General features: G+C 39.2%; 1 protein-coding gene across 4 annotated transcripts in view; it reads right to left on the reverse strand.

Moving 5' to 3' along the window:
* Lyst (lysosomal trafficking regulator) overlaps positions 1–21,200 on the reverse strand; it is a 157,750-nt gene extending 136,550 nt beyond the window's left edge. For 3 of the 4 annotated variants that reach the window (XM_076939358.1, XM_034509980.2, XM_076939355.1), the window contains exons 1-2: positions 21,066–21,200; positions 2,209–2,294 (exon numbers count right to left, since the gene is read on the reverse strand). The gene's annotated coding sequence lies outside the window, so the exon portion shown is untranslated. Of the gene's footprint in view, positions 1–2,208; positions 2,295–9,769; positions 9,892–21,065 lie in introns of those variants that run through there. The other variant, XM_076939356.1, reaches the window with a different exon arrangement.
* Positions 21,201–22,718: the final 1,518 nt, after the last annotated feature.

A 22,718-nucleotide genomic window follows, 5' to 3' on the forward strand; every position in this document is an offset into this window, starting at 1 on the left:
CAGTGCTAGTCCCAGGTTTGAAACTCCTAAACACAACAGGCAACATAAATGACACTGCTTGGGAAAAGACACTAGTGAGCAGTGGCAGTTCAGGGAAGGTCTGACTTTCTCTCTTACATAGATAAAAATAAACCACTACTTAGAAAATGGTTCTTGCTTTACATGTTTAAAACAGATAAAAAGATCTTTGAAAACTATAAACTGGAGGTTGCAGAAATGTCTTAGTGGTTAAGAACCCTTGCTGTTCCTGCAGAGGACCTAGATTTAGAATCCATATGGCAACTGACAACTGCCTGGTAACTCCAGTTACAGGGGATCCAAGGCCTCCTTCTGGCCTCCATGGGCACCAAACATGCATGTGATGTGATGTGATGTGATGTGATGTGATGTGATGTGTGTGCAGAAAAGACACTCATGCACATTAAATGAAAATAAATAAATGTTAAGCTATAGGATAAATAATATAGTTTAACATACAGTTTTTCTCTTGATATAATACAGTCACTGGCCTACCCTCCAAAACCACCAACACTGAGTCAATGCAGGAAGTGGTGGTTCCTGTCAGGTGAGTGATAACTAAAGAAATTCAGCTGCTGAGCTTATGTCATTTTTAGCCAAATAAAAGGCAATGTGGCATTTTAAGATTAAGGAAAACAAGCAAGGTAAAACGTACAGGAATGAATATAGAGGGAAAACATACAACCATTCAGAAAACAAAAAATCACAAACAACATAATATCCAAAGAATTTCAGAATAGTTTTATCTTATCCATGGTCAGAAGTAAGGGTTGGAGAGGGCTCAGCCCTTAAGAATACTTGCTGCTTTTGCAGAGGACCTAGATTTAGTTCCCAGAACCCACATGGCAGCTAACAACCTTCTGTAATTGCAGTCCCAGGGGATCTGACATGCTCTTCTGGCCTCTGCAGGCAGCAGGCATGCACATGGTACACATACATAAATACAAGAAAAACATTCATACATGTAACAGATTTTTTTCCACATTACCTCTCTTGCTCTTTATTTTTTTAACTGACAAAATTTTATTTATTGCATGTAACACAATATTTTAAATACACATATATCTACTTACACACACTGTGGAATGGTTATATCAAGTTAATGAATTTAATTATGCTACACTTATGAGAACACTAAGGCCCATGGTTTTACATTTTTAAAGATATAATATATCATCACTGACTATAATTACTATGCTGGGCAACAAATTACCACTATCTACAAAGTGCCAAAGTTCTGAATTCTATGCAATATTCTTATAAAAGTTCCATCCTAATTCCATTAACACAAACAGAACACAACACTAATATGGCACTAGAGGTATTTCTATTTCTATGTTGTATATTAAATGTTCATTACTTCCTAGAATAAATGTTTGATATACCTGAATATTTTCCGTCCATTCTGAGAATCAACTGAAAAAACAGGCATATATTTTCCTTAAATTTTTTCTAATAGTTCACACACTCAGAAAAGTATACAGAATACATAATGTGAGGACAAACACAAAAGAGACACATAAACTAAACACAAGTATTTTTAAAAGATATATAACATGAGATTATAGCCAACACCCAGAATTTGTAAGTGGTAGCATTTATGATGTCGAAGTGAGTTTGTGAATATTCATATGTGTGTGCAAAGGAACCAAGATTACAGCACAGGAAACCTATACCCACACCACCTGATATTTATCATTATCATCCATGTTTTTACAGTTTATACATGTTTATAGCTATAAAAATATTTACCACATAAAATTTTTATAAAGCAAGTATGTCACAGGTATTTATAAGTACTTTTCCTTTTAATATTATTTTCTTTCCTTTAAACCAGTGGTTTTCAAGCTTCCTAATACTGCAGCCCTTTATTACCAGCTCCCAACTAGAAAATGATTTTCATTGCTACTTCATAACTATAACTTTGCTGCTGTTAGGAATTGTAAATATAAACATCTGACATGCAAGATGTGTGATATGCGGCTCCTGGAAAGGGTCATTCAACCCCCAAAGGGGTTGTGACTCATAGATTGAAAATCGCTGCTTTAAATCACCTAGCAATGTGTGCTATAATAAACCACAACAATCTGTATATGCACTTTAGTAGGGAGAATCTGTTTACTTTAACTATATAGCTCCAAAATTGTACCTTGAGCCAAGTCTTCTGTTAATATTTATTACATTACTCACCAGTCTTTCAACACTTCTGTAACATTCAGCTTGTATATAATTTGGGTTCATGAACTAGATAAAACTGTCTCAGCATAAGGCTTCACCTATAAGAAGATGATACAAATACATTAGTGGGCGATAATAATCAAATAATGTTAATAAAGTTCTGACAAAAAAAATCAGTAGCCTGCTTTTGTATGTGATATATGTAACAGCCAATAAATTATTTGTAATCCCAAAACCACAAATGAAAAAATCCTAGCCAGGTGAGGACCTCTTAGAACCACCTCACAGGTAGCTCTGCTTCCCCACTCACCTGCTGACCCCTGACAGTCTGACACCTGGGAAAAGCTGTACACCTTATACAGGTAGTACTACCCAGTGGGCAGCCCCAGACCCCACCCCCCAAGCTGAGAACGGGGCAAAGCTACATATCTAGCACAGACAGCACCAACTCCTAAACCCGTACTGTTAAATACAATAAATTAGTGCATCTCTCAGCAGGGATCAGAGAAGCTTGTAGTAGATAGTAATTTAGCACAGAGACCCATAACTGGTCAATATAAAAAGAATAAGAGACTGTGGATTGTTTAGCCACAAATAGGACAGAGGTATCACACCCTTTCTCCCAAGACTCAGGGATGTAGGAAGAGGAGCTAGAAAGACTGTAAGAACCAGAAGCAACAGATGACTACAGTGAAACAGTGTTTCCCACGATACAACAGGAAAGTTTCACAGAGAAACTGACAGTGGCTATGACTGAATGCAGAAGGCCTGTACAAGATTAAGCCAGACAAAATCCCAGAATGAAGGGAGAAGGTGGTCAGGAAGTCCCACCCCTGAAGAGTTATAGGCGACTGATGACTGCTAGGAGGCTCAGTCACTTCTTCAGGGATACAACACCTGGAGGCATCCTATGCTCCAGTAGATGGCTCCACATCTATGCATACTGGCAATGCTAAGTGAACTCTGGGTTTTGAAAAAAAGAGTGAGAACCAGAACGTATGAAAACAGAACATAGGGAATAGCAGTGTTGGGGATAAGGGAGGAGTTGGAAAGGAGAGAATGGGGTGTGGAGTTGGTCAAAACAATATATGCATACGTGAAATTCTTAATTAACAACAAATTTAAAATAAAGAATACCTAGCTCCAAGAACTGAGTCTTTGGGAAAGAAATCCTGGAATGTGGAGCTATAAACTTTATCACAGCACTCTTCCTTTTCCAGCTCTTACTTCCACATAAGGCACAAACTAGCCACAACGGAGAACGAGACAAGTATCAGTCTTTTAAACAGGGAAATCTAGGGAATGGTGGAATATCACCCATGTATTCTAATACCCAGTGTTCTAACAGACAGCCAATTTATTACTCTATCAGGGTGAATGGTATTTGAAGATATATTAGAACTCAAAATACCAAAACCAATAATGATAAATTCCCACCAAAATTAATATTCTTAAATTCCTTGTTTTATTTGAATTTTTTAAATGAAACTGAAAATTTTGCGTGTATAATACAATGGAAGCTACTTCAGAATACTAAGGGAAATTTTGTGCTTCTGAGAGCGATAATATGCTTCTGTTTAGCTATCTGTATAGTTTAGCTCTATAGTTTTTACCTAGAACACATAAGAAAATGTTTACTAGCTATGGGGTTTATTTTTAATAACAAGAATTATAAAATAAAAATGATCTTCAACTGTTTCAAAATACTTAAAATCCAAAGACCTGCCTTGAGTGTCTTGGCACACAGTCTTGATGACATATTATTATAAGCTCTAGAAAATAAAGCAGACAGAAAATGGAACACGGAGCCATGCGAGAGTACACAGAGCTTTGTGAGATTGAGAGAGTATGTGCAGTCCACACCACTAGTGAACAGTGCAGCAACAGCTCAGTTAATTTCCCACAGAAATCTAGATACATTACAGCTGAAGCTGTACCTGTCTTCAAAGGGGGAAGGGTAAGCTGTAGAATCTGGAATATATTCTTCTTGGAGAACTGATGCAAATGACTGTGCACCTTTCCTGTGTGTAAGTATCTACCAATATTTTAATATCATCTCTAGAATTTTGTGGGAGTAATGTCAAGTTCACTGAAATCTACAAAATCTGCATTCTCTTAAATTTTGGAAAAATTCACTTGTACAGCTTCTTACAAGTTTTCATTACAATTCCTCAAACATTACCAGTTTAGCAAAAAACATTAACATATCTGTGCGGAATCTGACCCTGAGGTGTGAATTCATTTAGCCTAGCCAGAGGTCCTAGATCTCCTCTCTTGCCTTGGGCTTCAATTTTCTCTTATGTTTCTCACTTTCATCTTCATGAGTCTGCTTATAGATCATTCTCTCCTAGTCAGAGAAAACAAAGAATGGAAACTGAGAACTTTTGCTTATTCTCTGAATCCAATTACAGGGTCATTTTGTTGACAATTTATTTATTTGTGGAATGTGTTTTTCTTTTGTGTCTTGTGTATGCATATTATTTGGTTTCATATCCTTCTTTCCCCCTTCTGCACATGCTATTTTAAAGTCAGTCCATTTGTCTAATTTATTTTCCTATCTCTTTTTCCTTCATATATTTCCAGTTGTTCAATAAAAAACACTATGATTGCTATATGGCCACTTTTGTTTCTAGAGTCTATATCCATGGCACCTTATTTACATTTTCTTTAAACCTTACAAACTTATTTTTATTTTAATTTTATTATTGTTATATGAGCATATGCCTTTGTTATTTTTCTATTGTTGTTACATGACACTATGACCAAGGCAACTTACAGAAGAGTTTCTTGAGGCTTCTAGTTTCAAAGGGTGAGCCCCTGGCCATCAAGACTAGGAGTATGGCAGTGGGCAGGCAGGCATGGCCCTGGAACAGAATCTAATAACTTATATCTGATCCACAGGCAGGAGGCAGAAAAAGTGCTGACTAGGAATGGTATGGTCTTCTCCAACTTCAAAGCTCACCTCCCTACTCCCACCCCCATTGACATATCTCCTCTCTCTCAAGGCCATACTTCTTAATTCTTTCCAAACAGTTTCATCAATCAAGAGCCAAGTATTTAAATATGAGCCTATGGTGACCATTCTCATTCAAACCATGTATAAGCACACGTGCCATGGCATACATGTAGAAGTCAGAGGACAGTTTTAGAGTCAGTTCTCTTTCTACCTTTACAAGCATTCTAAGAATTGGATTCCAGTCATCAGGGTCATGTGGCAAATGCTTCTACCTGCTGAGTCATTTCTCCAGGGCCTGAACCCCATACCTTAATTTTTTGTATCCCAGCTGTGGTGGTTAATCTTGTCAATTTTACTGAACTGTGAGACCAGTACCTCTGCGTATATTGAAGGATTTTTCCGCAGAGAATTGGATCTGGAGAGTTCTGACCCAATCACTGGGTTAATCCACTGATACAGTCAAGATTCAACGTCAATCGGGAGGTAAAAAAAATTGTGGAAGACAGAGCTAACTGGAGGAAGTGAGTTGCTGGGGATATGCCCCTTAAGGGGGTATCTTGGCACTTGACCCCTTCCTGTTACCTTTGCTTCCTAGTTACCACAAAGTAAGTAGCCTCTTTCTAATATGATCCTATTGTCACAATTTTCTGCCTTACCTCAGGAACAAAGCAATGAAACCAGATAACCATCCAATGAGACCTAAGACACCACAAACACAAATAAATCTTTCTCCTTTAAATTATTTCTCTCATTTCTCAATGACAACAACTAATTTTAACACACCAGTCTGGTTCCATGTTCTTCTGTTTATAATTACAGAACATCTAGTTGGTACTGGATTAAGAATATAAAACACAGGGTCAGAAAATGGCTCAGTAGGTAAAGGTGCTTGCCACCAAACCTGATGACCTAAATTTGATTCAGGAACTCACAATGTGGAAGGAAGAAACTGACTCCAGCTAGCTGTCCTCTGATTTGTATGCATGTGTCATGGGATGCACATTGCCAACATATACAGAAAAATAAAAGTAATTTTCAAAAAAAGATATAAAAAGAAATACAAAACACACATGTACAAAAATCTCAGTCTACCACAAGAAGCTCATGATACAGTGACAAAGGAAAGCCAGGATTGAGGATCCTGCAAACTATTAAGGGCACCTGACCCAAATTTGAGTCCAGGAAGCTTCCTGAAAGAGGTAATCTTCAAGCTAAAGGATCTTTAAGTAGAAGATGGACAGATGATGGGAGAAAGTGAGGGGAAAAGTATTACAGACAGAAAGCAGTTCTGCTTAAGTCACTGAGGACATTCTACTAAGTTTGGTATTGTAATTATAATAGAAGATACAAGGAACAGGAGGGTAGAGTAGTAGGTAAAAACCAAAAGGGGCAAGACTCTTGACATGATACAAAGAATGTAATCTACTAGCTAGTGGGTCTCAGAATCACCCATACACTTTCCAGTGTCTCACCTTCAAAGACTCCAATCCCCTAAGCTGAAGATGGTCCAACAGCAACACATTTAACAAGCTTCCTAAGAGATTCTGGTGAACAGACCTAATAGAAAGCCCAGGACTAACTTTAAATATGAGAGTAACACAGTCAATGGTGAACAGATAGATCACTCTTGTATCAAAGCAGAAGCAAGAATTCAGGGGAAAAATTAGCATAATGTAAACCAATTTGAAGACTGCTATAATACTTCAAGTAAAAGGTGAAACTTTTCCTAAGCAATAGTAGAAGAGTACAGTTTTAATAAATGTCTATTTAGGAGTTACAAGAGCATAATTTTGATGATAGATTAAATTGAGAAGAGAGAAAAGGAGTCAAGGGAATCAGAACAACTCTCTCAATGTCTGACTGAGCTGCTGGTGTTGCCACCTGGGCATCAACTAGCAGAAGAGCTCATGCAGCACGTGCAGCACGGCTGCCAGGCCAGAACACACCTGGGAAGCGAGCTATGGCTCTACCCATTAGGCCAGTGGTGAACGTCTTTGCAGTAACTGCTAAGACTAAATTCATTATGCCATACATTTCAATCCCAAAACATCTTAAAGCATCCTTGTCAACTCTACCCACAGTTTCCTACACAGGGTGGAATAAGGAAATAGTATAAATACAGATCACTTTTTTGGAAAATATAGAAGGATGCTACAAAGAGAGGCCGCGGGTCAAGAAAGGTTTTTGTTATATTTAAAAATAATGGTTCTCATTTTTGTTTGAAAACTTTTGGGAACCTAGTCATATTTTTAGGTTCTAAGGAAGTAAGAGCCTGTTGGTACAACTAGATCTCTCTAACTGGCTCTGCCTGGCCCTTCTCCCAGGCAATTCAGTCAAAGTAAGAGTACACATGAAAAAGAACAAAATGTTACACAAAGTCTAAATTTTGTCTAATCATTGTATATGTGAATAAATAATACAGTGTGGAGACATGTGTGGATTCAGAGGACAACTTTCTGAAGCTGGTTCTCTCCTTCCACCTTTCAGTTCATCTGAAAACTGAACTCAAAGCCACCAGAATTTCCTGCTAAGGGCATCTTCCCACTAAAACATAGCACAGGCCCATATCAGGGGCTTGCTTATTTGTTTTCTTTTCCCTCCAAAGACCCCATTTATTGGTATACCAATGTGTCCACAAGGGGGAAACCATCAAAGATAGGAGCAAGAGAAGGAATGAATGAAAGACAAAAGTCAGAGAAAATGAGTGATAATTGAGTTAAGAGTACAGGTAAAGAGGCCAGGCTAGGGGGCAGAGAGCAAGAAGCATTACACCATTGTCTGGAGAAATAGACAGTGTGGATATGGCAAACTTATCAGACATTAGCCAAGAATCAAGGCAGTTCAAGAATGATAGCCTCAACTGTTTCATTCAAGTCACAGACAGGACTCTACTGAACAACACTTATTATTTATGTGAAATTTATTATTTCCTTGCATGTATGTGTGTGTATGTATGTATGTATGTATTATCTTAATCTTGTTCTCTTATTATTATTTTTTGAGACAGGGTCCTCCCCACTTTCCCCCTCCTCTCCCTTCCTTACCTCTTTCCCCTATTTCCTGCTTTTCCCCCATTCTCTGCTTTTCATCTCTTTCCCTCATACCTCTCTCTGAACCTACAGCTTACCAACTAGGCAGACTCACTGGTCATCCTCCTATCTCAAACCCCTCACTCCAGTGCTGGATTAAAGAATGCATTGCTATGACCACTTTTTTATGTAGGGACCAGGAATCTAAACACAGGTCCTCAAGCTTGTAGATCAAAAATGTTACACTCTGAGCCATCTCCCCAGCCCAAACTTCTCTTTAAAAATAATTCAGTTAAAGCAAAAACAATTAAATTAGATCATACAAGCAAGAGAGCATCTGTTGATATACGTGATGCACTGTAACTTTCTGATCAACACTTGATGTGCTAACAGCCATCAGATTTCCAACCAAAGATTTCAAAACAGAAAGCACATTACAAACATTTACATACTTTTAATAATATTGGCAGCTTTTTAAATGTTCTTTTATAATGATAATCTATCTATCTATGTCTGTCTCTATCTCCTTTGTCACATGCTGGCGCTGTTAAGATCTTCTACTCCGGCACATAGAACCAGAGATCGAACACTCAGCATCTGTAAGCCAAAACCTTTCCTCCTTTAGATTTTTCTCTTGGGTGTTTTGGTCACAGCTCTGCCAAACTAACACAGGAAACTGATACCAGTGAAGTGGAGTTTTTGTTGTGTCTAAGCCCAAACATGTGGTTCTTAAGCCTTTGGGAGTGATTTATGAGAACTGGAAATTCGGGAGTTGTAGATTAGAAACTATCTAGAATGGTATAAGCAAAGCTTAATGAGTCGTTCTGGTGGGAAGCACAGAGTACCAACAAGAATGGGACAGTGAAGGCCAAGCTCGTGAGGTTTCAAATAAGAATGAGGACTCTGAAGAATTAGAGTAGAGGCAAATCATGTTACATTCTGGCAAAGAATTTATTTACAGTTTGTCTGTGTATCTAAGACTAAGGCTGAATTTAAAAGCTGGGTCTGTAGATTCTGTCTCATGTTTTTCCTGATATTGCATGAATTTCAGGGAGACTTCTCATAGCCATCTTTCAGAAGGGTACCTATCAAGCAATTTAGTGATCAGGTCTAGACCTATGTATATATAGTATAGCTAGGTTGTTTCAGCTCTAAGCTGCCCTAACTTTCAATTTCTTTATATTCTCTCTATTCTTTCTTACATACACACATACAGAGAGAGAGAGAGAGAGAGAGAGAGAGAGAGAGAGAGAGAGAGAGAGAGAAATATATCAACTTGTTATTACTTCTCTTATGTTTTCTTGTTTTTCTTTTGTACAAGCAAGTAAGTGACCTGAGAAGACGCTACTCCTCATAGAAAGAATTTGCATCTTAACAAGAGGTGTTACTAGAATTTCAGCATCACAAGGCTTTGTAAAATAAATGTTGACCTAGATGTTCAAAATAACAAATGTAGAGCTATGCTAATCCTCCAGAAGTGAAAGGGGGAAAAATGGTGGTGCTGTTCCCACAATTTTTTTTTTGGGGGGGGGGGGCGTGTTTTCGAGACAGGGTTTCTCTGTATAGCCCTGGCTATCCTGGAACTCACTCTGTAGAACAGGCTGGCCTTGAACTCAGAAATCCGCCTGCCTCAGCCTCTCCCAAGCGCTGGGATTAAAGGTGTGTGCCACCACTGCCCGGCATAGGATACGGTTGTTGAATCAACTGCTCTCTAACCATCCATGAAGAGGGCTGGTTAGGGAAGATGAACACAGGGTCTGGGAGAACTGAAGCAAAAAAGAAATATTTTCTGAGAAAAGACTTTTCAAATCTAACCCACATTCATCATCACATGTTTTATCCCTATGTTGAGATCACATCACAAGTTTTATCCCTATGTTGAGAATATGGACAGGTAAGCTCGGCATGGTGGCACCGTGTGCAGTTCTGGCACTTGAGAGGTTAAAACATGAGATATGCCTCAAGTTCAAGCTCAGTGAATTCTAGGCTAGCCAGGGCTAGTGAGACACCTTCAATAATAATAATAATTAATAATAATAATAATGATAACAACAACAACAGCAGCAGCAACAACAACACAGTAGACACAGACACATGAAAAAATAGAATTATCCATGAAACACATACTGGAAGCTAATTGCTACAGGTTCCTAGGGTACTCAGACATATTTTGGCTACAGAATTACATTCCTAAAACACACAAAAATGTTCAGGGTATTAGTAATACAGTAGATGAAATGTCAAACTAAAAATAAAAGATACTTTTGAGCTTTTGCTTTTCCTCAAATATTTATGAGCCCTACCCCTACTTTTTGTAACTGTTGGTGATAATGGTGGTTTGTCAATTTGTTTTTAAACAGGGTCTAGCTAATCATCCCAGGTCCTCCTGATCTAGCCTCCTGAGTCCCCAGAACTGGGTGTATGTCATTAATCCCAGCCTGTTCCCTATTACTTATATTCAGAAAAGTTAAAACTAGGTAATTTCTAAATGTCTCTTGGGACTATGAACTTTCATGATAGTACCCCAATAAAAAAATGAAACAAGCATGAAGATCCATTTACAATGTGTTTTCAATGTGAGTAAAACCAGATTTTACCAAAACAACACTGTTAGTATTTTATTTTAAAAAAATGAGGAGTCAGGCTGGAAAGATGGCTTGGCAGTTGAAAACACCTGTTGCTCTTGCAGAGGACCAGTTTCTGTTCCCAGCACCCATGTCAGGAGGCTCACAACAGCTTTCCACTCCAGCTCCAGGGGATCTAATACCCTATTCTGATCTTGTGGGCACCATCACAGATGTGTTGCACTTACACTGACCCAGGTTCACATACATACAAACAAAATAAATACTTAATTTATTAAAATAACATAGAAATAATAAAATAATATTTATTATTAATGATAATAAAATAAATTTATTAATAACAATAATAATAAAATAACAAAAATAATAATGAACCAGTGAGATGGTTCAGTGGGTAAAAGTGCTTGCTACCAAATCTGACAACTTGAGTTCAATCCCCAGAACCTACACAGTGGAAGGAGAGCACAAACTCCTGAAAGTTGTTCTCCAACCTCCATGACTCATCCCTACACACAGACACACAGACATACTTCCTCTCAGACACACATCAATAATAAATAAATAATAAACTTCAAACAAATGACTTTTAAAATAGTCTTCAAAACATTTAAGTAAAGTTAACAGGAGAAAATGCAAGAATTATCATCATTATTGTGTTTGAAAACACCATTAAGAGGAAATACAAAAAGCAACAAAGCATTTTAATCTTTAAGAAATCCCAAGTCGCTGGGCGGTGGTGGCGCACGCCTTTAATCCTAGCACTTGGGAGGCAGAGGCAGGCGGATTTCTGAGTTCGAGGCCAGCCTGGTCTACAAAGTGAGTCCAGGACAGCCAAGGCTACACAGAAAAACCCTGTCTCGAAAAACTCAAAAAAAAAAGAACGAAAGAAAGAAAGAAAGAAAGAAAGAAAGAAAGAAAGAAAGAAAGAAAGAAAGAAAGAAAGAAAGAAATCCCAAGTCAAGGCTGAGGACACAGCTCAGTGTCAGAGCCCTTGCTTAGCACTCAAGACCCTGGGTGCAACACATGCTCACAGGTGTACACAGCCACACACACACACACACTTAAAACATCAGGCTAGGCTGTGGAGATAGCTTCTGAGAACCTCAGTTTGATCTTCAGAGCCCATGTTCAAAAAAAAAAAAGCTGGGTGTGGTGGTATATGCATGTAAACCCAGTCCTGGGGAGGTGAAGACAAGTGGACCCTGGGGCCCAATGGCCAAACAGCCTGACCTAATCAGCTAGTTCCAGGTCATTGAGAAATGTAAATAAGAAATTAAGAGTATACCTCACCTGAAGAAATTCCTCTAGCCTAAACACACACACACACAGTCAAAATGCAGTGAAGTCCAAAAAGCAAACATAGAAAGTAGTGTAATGAGGGAGCTGATGGACATGAATAGCTGCCCTACAAGTTACACCAGTACAGCCTCCTTGCACTGGCCACACTGTATTTCCCACTTCAATGGATGAATAACCAGAGGTTACAACAATGAGTGCATTTTATGAACTGATAAGTATGTTTTGCTGCCCTTTTAAAGAGGCCACATTATTATGATATATAAAAAAAAAGAGGAAACTGTTCTTAGCACTGTTTTAATTTTGCACTCACCCAAACTCAATGTATTTAATAGCTCTGCTGCTCCAACATAATGAATGTAGTTATGACTACTGGTATTCTAAAGAGTGAAGACAACTATAGAACCAATAAAAACTGCAACAAGTCACATTTGACCAGATCAATGTTTAAAAAACATTCTGCTTTTTAAAAGTCATAATACACCAGGCGGTGGTGGTGCACACCTTTAATCCCAGCACTTGGGAGGCAGAGGCAGGCAGATTTCTGAGTTCAAGGCCAGCCTGGTCTACAGAGTGAGTTCCAGGACAGCCAGGGCTACACAGAGAAACACAGTCTTGAAAAACCAAAATAAATAAATAAATAAAAGTCATAATACATTCATTAAAATACATTCATTAAAAACATACAGATTTAATTCTGTTTGTGGTACATAAATATGGATTACTATATTTAATCATAAGACATCTCCAATGTACAAAACACAGCTAACTTTTTAAAAAGAGATAAGTAGTATAAAGAAAAAAAGGCCCAGAAACTAGCAAGCATCCCAACAATCTTTTGGAGAGCTCATAGCAAAAACAGTACAAGAAAATGCAAGTAGAGCTAGTCCACAGTGGATATACACTGAATACTTCCAACCACTGTAGTATTTGACACTTTTAATTAGTCTTATTTATTTAAAACATCTCCCAGGAGCTAGAGTGATGGCTCAGAAGTTAAGAGCACTTGTTGGTCTTGTATAGAACCCAAGTTTGGTTCCCAGAACACATACATATTTACATCTTTTTTAAAGAAAAAAAAAAATCTTCCAAGCCAGGTGCAGTGAATCTCAGAACAGAAAAAGATAAGCAACTAGGATTGTGAGTGTGAGGTTAGCCTGGGCTACAAGGTAAAACCCTATCTCAAAAATGCCCAAAACAACAAAACATGTTTTCCTCTTTCTTCTGCCTTTGTAATGACAATCAACACTTTCTGACCTGACATCTCCCAGTTCCCTCTTAGTTTTTAACCCCTCACTTCCTCACTGCTTGCATTTAAAAGTATCCCATTGACACCTCCTCCTTCAAGATTACTCAAAAGTGTCTATAATGGAAGCACACTTCACCTCTGCTCTGTGCACTGCAACCTGGTTTTTGCTCACAGTCCTATCGAAACCACTCAGGCCAAGAGCAACAATAACTAATTGCCAAATTCATTCCAACAAGCACATTCCAGTACTTATCTGATCAGACCTCTCTGTAAAATACAAAGCATATGAAAAACAATAATGGTTCTGTTCTTAACCCTCTCTTCTGACTTACAGGATCTCATATATACTCATACACATACTTCTATTTATATTTTGTGGGTTTCCTCTTCTGATTACTGTCTAGTGTCCTTCACTAGACTCTTCTCTGCCAGCTCCTTGTGTTGACAAGGCTCTGGATTTTATCCTCCTCCTCATTTCACTTTGTGTGTGTACTCTCCTTTTATGAACTCAGCCACTTCTGAGGTTTCAACTATCACCTACATGTTTAATGACTTCCTAAATGCTCATACAAAGATGACTCAGACTTTCTTATATAAAAGGTAGCCAGAAAGTCTCAGGACAATACCATGACACTAGAGAAAACAATCTTAAGCTGGCACCATACAAGCCCTCTAATGAAAAACTCGGTGCACTCATTCTCAGTATCTACCCCTTTCCAACTTAACTCCTCTGCTTACCTTCACTGGGGTGCCCAGCCTAGTCCTGACTTATGTCTTTTGTCTAAGAGTAACTATTAATGACACCTTTTGTTCTCAAAATATCATCTAATGGACCAACAAACTATATGACTGCCCCATATACTCACCCATCCCTCTGAGGTTTTGTACAGTACTAGGTAAGTCCTCCTTAAACTTTTTGTTTTACTTATGAATATATATACATATATATGTATGTATATATATATATATATATATATATATATATATATGCGCAGATATACATGTGTATGTATGTATGACCTCCGAAACATCATCCATGTTTTTTGAGACAGAGTATCTCACTGTCCTATAACTCACCAGTTAGTTTAAACTGGACAACTAGGGGTCCTGTTGTCTCTGCCTCCCCAGAGCTGCAATTTTAAGTGCATGTTACTAGGGCTACCATTTTTACATGGCTTCTGGGGATCAAAATTAGGGTCTCACATATATGAGACAGACACTTTACTGAGTTAACTCCTCAGCCCCCTCCCCATGTACTTTACTCCTTCCTGAGCCCTATCTTTGTTGCTAAGAAGCTAGAATAGCTTCATCTCTTCTGATTGACATCATTACCAAGTTCTCAGTCTGGGAAAAGTCAGTATTCACGAGGCTTCCCAACCACAGTGCTTCATTTTATCTAATTTCGGGGTTACATTTACAGTTGTCACCTACTGGCTAAGTTTTGAATAGCTACTATACATTACTATTTATTATCAACATCGTATGTTCTCCATAAGAGCTGATCTTCTGCGGCTCATTATCTATAAGAACAAGTAATCCTAATATACTAGACTTACACGTTAACCTTTGTTTTTCATGGTTCCTGCTTTGCAGTTTAGCATGGTTTAAGAGCCGGTCATAGGACTTTCAAGCGACCCAGACTCAGGTACTCCTGGTTGTGTACTTTCAGGAAGCCTCCTGACTAGCACTAGTATTACTATTACTGTGATTAGCACTATTAAGACTGGCTTCCCAGAAACAGCAGCTATATTTTGACCTTTATTACTTAAAATTATCCCAACTCTGGAATTTTAAATTTAGAATTCTCATGTGTACCCCCTTTTCCACCTCTAGTATTCTATTACTACCATAAACCCTACTCATAAATTCCTTTTCACTAAGATTCTTCACCTTCTCCACTCTCCACATGTATCAGCCTCAGGTTGGTTTGGCTTTCCCTAATTGAGTAGGTGTTCTGTGTGTCATTGCTTTGAACAATGACCCCACTGCCATCTTCCATTCCTTGGTGTCATACAATCCTTCTTGCAAGGTTCTTCATTACACCCTTCTTTCCTATTCTCATCCAGGCTCAGCTGACCACACTTGCTTTTTCACCTAACCAAAGCAGGTCATGGAAAAGGCTACTTAATCATTCTGATAACCTCTGTATATTTGTGATTTCAAATCTTGGAAGAATATTTATCAGAATTCAGTAGGTCACTAGCCCTTGTTTAAATTCCTTCATCCCCACACAATAGCTCTTTTCTGGACTCAATTAGCCACAAAAACAAGAAATTCCAATACACTAGGCTTAAAGTGCTTCCCCAAGCATACCCCAACTCACATTTTTTGTCTCAGCAGATAACCTTGTTCATAGGAAAAAAAAAAAAAAAAAAAAAAAAGACAAAAAGACAGCACTCTGGATGCTCAGCTCAACCCACTTCCTTATTTCCTTTTCTTCTGCAAACAGGAAGATGCATTACTACTCTTCTGAGTAACACCTTTACCCTTGCTCCTAGGACCACAACTCCCCTTTCTTTCATATTATATTCAATCAATTAGCATCTATTACAGGATGCACCTTTCCCTCAATCCACACAAACATCTTTGACATCACTCCTTAAAGAAACACACCTTTGGTCATTCACACCTCCCAGTTCAAGCTTTCATATACTGTCTCCTCTTCATTTCAAAAGTATCTGAAAGACTCTAAATAAAGATGTTTTTACATAATTAGACTTAATTTTTTTAAAAGTCTATACAACTTGGTTCAATGAAAAAAATCAAGCAACTACATTCCCCAAACTGAAAACTAATAGATTTTGTTTCCTTTTCATGTATCTTAAAAAGTAAACAATAATCAGCATCACTATTCACTCAGTTTAGATTCTTCAAAGCCTGCTTTTATTCCTTTCCTTTATCCCATTTCTTAGGCTAGGACTGCTACTGCTAACTTTTCCCATCTTAAACTAATTCAGGGGGTGGGCTTTTAAGGATTAAAATACTGAGTGTATATTCTACACATAGTAAAGTGCTATAAAAAGACTATACTGTCATTATGCTGTCTTCAGCAAAGTGAGCATGAGGTTAGATCGATGACTTATTCTTAAGAAAATGGATGGGTCTCAGTAATCAATGCTTTCTTTTCTGATCATGAGTCATGAAGTATTTGCCAATCTAACATAATTTTTCTGAGAATCAGTGTCAAATGTTTCAATGTACAATTTCTCAGATTCTCAGATTCACCTCTAATTCTTCAATTTTGAAATGTAAACTAGGCAATTCTTGCCGGGCATGATGGTGCACGCCTTTTATCTCAGCACTCAAGGAAGGAGGACCACAAACTCCAGCCAGCCTGGGCTCAAAACAAACAAAATGGCAATTCTTCAAGTTTCTGGCAAAAATCTACTCTTTATACAGCAGTTTTAGGTTCACCTCAAAATCAAATGGAAAAAAGAAATCACACATAGCTGTCTCCACACATGCACAGCCTCTCTGGCTATAAACATCCCACACCACAGGTACATTTGTTACTAACAAACATATATTGACAGATCATTCTCATCCCAAAATCACAGTTTACATTAAGACCCACAGTTGTTCATGCAACAGGTTTTGGCAAATGTATAATATATATCCACCACTGCAGTACTGTACTGCCCTAAAAGTCGTCTGTGTTCTTTGCCATTTATTCTTCCCTTTCTGTAACTTCTGATCTTCTGTCTCCAGAGTTTTGCTTTGCTTTTTCCAGAATGTCTCATACTTGGAATAATAAAGTGCACAACTCTTTCAGACTAGCTTCTTTCATTTGGTAATATGTACTTCAGATCCCTCTTTTAAAGCTTCAGATACTTTTAAATACCACTTATTAAGTTGTAATTGGCATTACATGTAACACACTGTACAGCTTTAAAGTATATAATTTGTTCAGTTTCAACATATGTGTACACCCATGAAACCATGGTCATAACCAAGATAGTGGAACCTGTCTATCACTCTCTGCAGTTTCCTAGTACATCCTTGTTATCCCTCCCTTCTCTGGCTCCTCCCTTTACCCATACACCCAACCCACCACTGATATGATTTCTGCCACTATAGATAGAACACATTTTCTAGATAGAACTACAAAGTACGTAGTGGGGTTTTTTGTTGTTGGATTGTGATTGTATGTATGTGCCCACACATAAGTGTGTTGGGGGTGTCTAGCTTTCTACATGTAACATAACTACGCTGTATGATCTTATAGTCCATTCCTCAATTACTAATTAGTAATCCACAATATAAATGACTGTTTATTTTTCAAAGATCAGCACAACAGTTTTATAAACATGACTAAGTGTATGTGGAACCCCAGTGTTCATCTAACTTTTTCATTTATTTAAAATGGCTAGAAGCTCTCATTTCCACACCACTGTGGGCTTCAATTTCAAAGACTAACATTGGAATGAACCAATGACTATCCTTTTGGAAAATACATTTATTTCTTTCTTAACTAAGCAAGATGTCTGGTTTTAAGAATTACTATTTCATGGTATTAGGTACTTTTTTTTCCTTACTCTATTCTTTCCAGTGCTTAGACTTAGTAAGCATTCAAAAATTCAATCTCTCTCAATTATCATAAGCAAGGCCAAGGGAATTAAGAGGCACAAGGACAAACACTCATAAGAAGCAACAATGAAAAAGTAGTACCAATGAGAACAGAGTTGCCCCACTGACTCCACGATCAGTTTATACTCACTAATCTAATAGAGGATAGATATGCTGAAATTTTATTGTAAAGTATTAGTTATTTTCTGGTTCTATATTATAACGAGTAGACCTCAGGACTATATATTTTCTGATACAAGTATTTTGTTGTTGTTTTCTTTCACAGAACTGGAGATTAAATCCAGAGCCCTATTCATGCCAGACAAGTACTCTACCACCATGCCACATTCTCAACCCCATTTTCTCATTTCTGAGACAGAGCCTCACTAAGCTGTTAAACTGTCCAGGCTGGTCTTGAACATGGGATCCTCCTGCTTCAGCCTCCCAAGTAGTTAGGACTACAGAGACGCTCCATCAAGTTTTACAGATCAAAGTATATTGGTCTAATACTTTATATTCTGATGTTTAAAAAGTCTCCATTTAGAATGTGATGGTCCATTTATTTCAAGTCATCTGTAATAAAACAAAAGAATTAAGATAATCTCTTTGTTGCTTATTAGAAAATCATTTTTTAAAAATCAGGTCATTTACATTGTAATTTCACAAATGGCCAAGAAAAGCCACATTTGATAATATTACTGGGGCTTAAATTCTTTTTAACAGGCATCTAAAAATAATTCAGAAAAAAAAAAATCAGATGAAGGTATTCAAGTTAAATATAGCAGCAGACTATAAAAAAATACTCTGGAGTTCTGTATTGTATGGCTTTCTCTACAACTAAAACTAAAAAACACACGGACTAAATCTAAGCAAATGAAACCAAAGCTACATTTGGGAACATAAATGATGAGGTTGGTTCAAAAGAACTAAAAAGAAAATGAACTAGACAAAGGGTTTAGTAAGAGTACTTTTCTGGCATGCTCAAGGTACTGGGTTTGATTCCCAACGCTGGAAGAAAAAACAAGTAAGCATGGAATGAAAATTGTCCATGTATGGGCAAAATGGTTAAGCTCCTGGAATAGTCAAGGCAACATAAAAATTTCTGCAATGCAATGTCACTAATGTCTATTATGAACAATCTCCACTTGGATGTTTAATTTTATCGCATAAAACCTAACCACCCAACCAGGCCTATTCTTCTCAAAAGCTCTCAGTACCTCCCTATTCCACCATTCTTGCTAAAGACAAAATTGTTGCTGTCCTCTACATCTCTATAAACAATGTATTAAAAAGTCAATAACCCCTCACCTCAGCCACAAATTCCTATATCATTTCTGGCAGCATTACACTAATAAGCCCAGAGTTGGTATCTCTGCTTCTGTTCCTGCTAACCCTTCTCCCAAATGGTGGTATAGTTTCCAATTAGCCATAGTATGGCTCCTTTGAGAATCAAGTTTGATTGTATCAGTTTGTAATGAAGAGGAAGACTCCCCTCCCTACAAAGGCCTTCACAATCTGATCTCTCACCATTTTAATCCCTCAGTACTCTGCAACTCTTACTTAACTGGCTCCAACACAGCTAGACCAGCCTCTCAGCTCTCTTCAGACTCTAGTCTCCACAGTATTGCCTCAGGGCTTTTGCAAGTGGCTTTCTCACTGCATATCCTTCCCTCAGAAAAGAGCATGGATCACCCCCTCACTTCCTTCCAGTTATCAAATGTCATTTTTTCCAGAAGGCCTTTCCTAACTACCTCTAATCAAATTGCAACCCGTTTCTGGCTCTGTCTTCTCCCTGCTTTTTCTCTAAGTCCTTTAACATCATCTGACAGGGCATATTCTATTTATTTATGATCTAAGGTTCTTCCGGAAGATGTATGACCCAAGGGGGTGGGGGGTATTTATCTGTTTATAAAAAGTGTCTGGCCCACACTAGGTACTTAACAGATCTTTACTAAATGCATATGTTATATGTGCAATTTATTGTCTGGGAAGTATTTTAATGGAAACTAAATTACATGTCCCCCTTATGTCCTCTCTCTTCCAAAGTCTCTCAATATCTGTCTGTATTAGTATCAATGTGGATGACAGCAAAGAGCAACAGAAAAGTTACTTGCAAAGCTCTTTAAAAACAGATATTCCCCTACCAATTAGCTACATAATAAAAGCTAAAAGTCTTTATTAGTATAAGGTTACTAGGTGTGGAAGTTAAAAGTAATGGCAGACCAGCCAAACACCTTCAGGAAGAAAAAGCTCAAATCAATGTGCCATACCAATCTGTTAAACAAACCCTGAAGAAAATGCAAAATGAATTTGATCCTTAAGGAAATACTGGCCAGAATTCAACACAAATGTGTATTCAACACGAGTCAACACCCTAAAAATTTTTTTCACAGCATCAACTACCAAGCAAGAGCTGTGTGTGTGTGTGTGTGTGTGTGTGTGTGTGTGTGTGAGAGAGAGAGAGAGAGAGAGAGAGAGAGAGAGAGAGAGAGAGAGAGAGAGAGCGCATCAAGGATGTTTTGCTGTTTGTTTATCCCTCTGGGGATTGGATGAGGACACTTTACTTGACTCCCTGAGCTCCAACACTCCATCAAGAACCCTCGGCCTGGGGGGGGGGGGGGGGGGGGCGCAAGAGAAAACCCCCTGGGTTATGTCCCTATTATATTAGCATCTCAAACACCGACCGATCCAGAGGTGCGCGGGAACCACCAAAGGTTGTTTGTGGAGTCCCGCAGCAGGTGTCTCGGGAAGGGAAGGGACAGCAGGGACTCAGGAGCACCAGGGTGGGGATGACAGATGGGCCCGCGGCGCGAAGACGCCCAGAACCTGTTAGCTCCCGCTGTCACCTGCTGGGAAGGACTGGACCAGGCTGAAGGTAGCGGCGGTCCCAGACAAGCGCTCCCCGAGGTGAAGCGCCCCCTGAGGGCACCGGCCCGCCGCACCAGCCGGCCGGTAAGTAAAGTTAGTATGGGGTCCGCGCCGCCGCCACAGCCCTCCGGGCCCGGGACCCCGTCAGTCAGCAACCGTGCAGAGCTCGGAGTGCAAGGGAACCCCGGCCGGGCCGAGCTCCGGGCACCACCCGTTCCCTCTGCGCCGCACGACCCCGCCCGGGCAGCCCGCCACCTTCCCGCCATGCCCCGCTGAGGTCGAGACCCTGACCCTCTAAAGGAGCCCGCTGCGGTCTTTACCTCCGCTCTGTGGTCCGCCGCACGCTCTCACCCGTGCAAGAGAATCCGGACTCACCACAGCTGCCCGGCCAGCGTGAGCTCTCACCCCCGCCCCCTCAGGTAACCCGGGAAACCGGGAACACCACCCCTTCCTCCCCCGCCCCGACCCAGACCCGTTCCTCTGCGCGTGCGCACAGACCCCGCCTCAAGCGCCTAGAGTCCCGCCCCACCGAGAAGGCACGCCGGGGTCGCCAACGTGATGCGTGGAGAACCTCAGCCAATGAGAGGAAGAAGGCGGGACAAGTGCAGCGGGGCGGGCCCTGTGCAGCTTCTCTGAGCTCCACCCCTCCCGGCAGCAAAAAGCTTCGTCCAACCCAGGAGGTTCAGCCCCTAAAAGCGCAATCATAGTGCTTTCTTTCTACTGTAAACTCACGTTTACTGGAAAAACTACATCTGTGTTGAAGACTGTTCAAAGTGACTGACTGACTAAAACTTTACCATTACGGAGAGATGAATGATCAGTAGCCAAAATTATCTTGGCTTAAAAACCGCTTATTACCAACCTCTGTAGCTGACCTAAGATCTTTGTGGCTGTTATGTAAAACGTTTGGAATGTATTGTTAAACTTAGCCAATGACTGGCTTTCCAGCAATGCTCAAAAGAAGGATATCATCAGCGGGAGATTTTCCTGCTGTGCTGTAGTCTGCCCAACTGATGTCCTCTGCCCTGTATTTGGCAAATGTATTGATTTATGGTCTTTTGTTCTACCGCTATAAGACCTCGTGTAAACCTCTTCCACAATAGAACGTGTAATTCTGAGAAACCCGAATCTGTATTACTAAGCAGTATTCACTCAAAGTTGCCTCAGAATAAACTTTCCTTTGGTTTTTGGTTTTTGTTTTGTTTTCATGGACTGTATGTGCAATGAACCGTTGTCCTATCTTGCGTTGGAGGTCAAATGATTTAAAAAAAAAAAAAAAAAAAAAAAAAAAACGGAAAGGTTCACCAAGATGGAAGCGATAGCATTGGGGCCTTTTTTTTTCTATAAAAAATATAGAGGTCTTATATTTCTGTCAAGAAACAGAAAGAGAGAAACTTGCAAAATTTCTCAGTCCAGGTATAATACCTTACCCAGCCCTGTTCAAGTATGCTTGCAAACAGTAGGCCATGTGACAAAGATCCTTGCTTAAACCAAACTTTAGTCAGACTTTTGAACCTTCTCCTTGGCTCATGTGCTATGTGTGCACATCTTTGTAAACTCCAGGTTTAGCAATCACCAAGGCTGTTTAGCAAGAACCCACAATCACATTGTGTATGCACAATCACACCCTCCCTATCTACAAAACTGTTTCAGTCCCCGCCTTTGGTATCTATTCATGCTGGCCTGCCTTCAGCATGAATCTTTCCTAGTTGGTGCTACCAAAATTCACCCATGCCGGTATCAACCACGTGCTCCGTGTTTCTTGACTATAAATCCCCACTTATCCCTAGTGTGTTTAGAACAGAGGCCAGCTCTGTACCTGAGTCTCTTTTGTTATGCTAGCCCTCGATAAAATTTGCCTTGGCCACTTTAGCTTTTGCCCAGCTTTGATTTCCTCATGACTATTAATGTTATATACTTTAATATACCAATCTCTTCTGAGTGTGGAAACCACAGGTTAAATACAAGGGTAT

The sequence above is a fragment of the Arvicanthis niloticus genome, chromosome 8, assembly GCF_011762505.2.
Source record: "Arvicanthis niloticus isolate mArvNil1 chromosome 8, mArvNil1.pat.X, whole genome shotgun sequence".
Taxonomy (NCBI): domain Eukaryota; kingdom Metazoa; phylum Chordata; class Mammalia; order Rodentia; family Muridae; genus Arvicanthis; species Arvicanthis niloticus.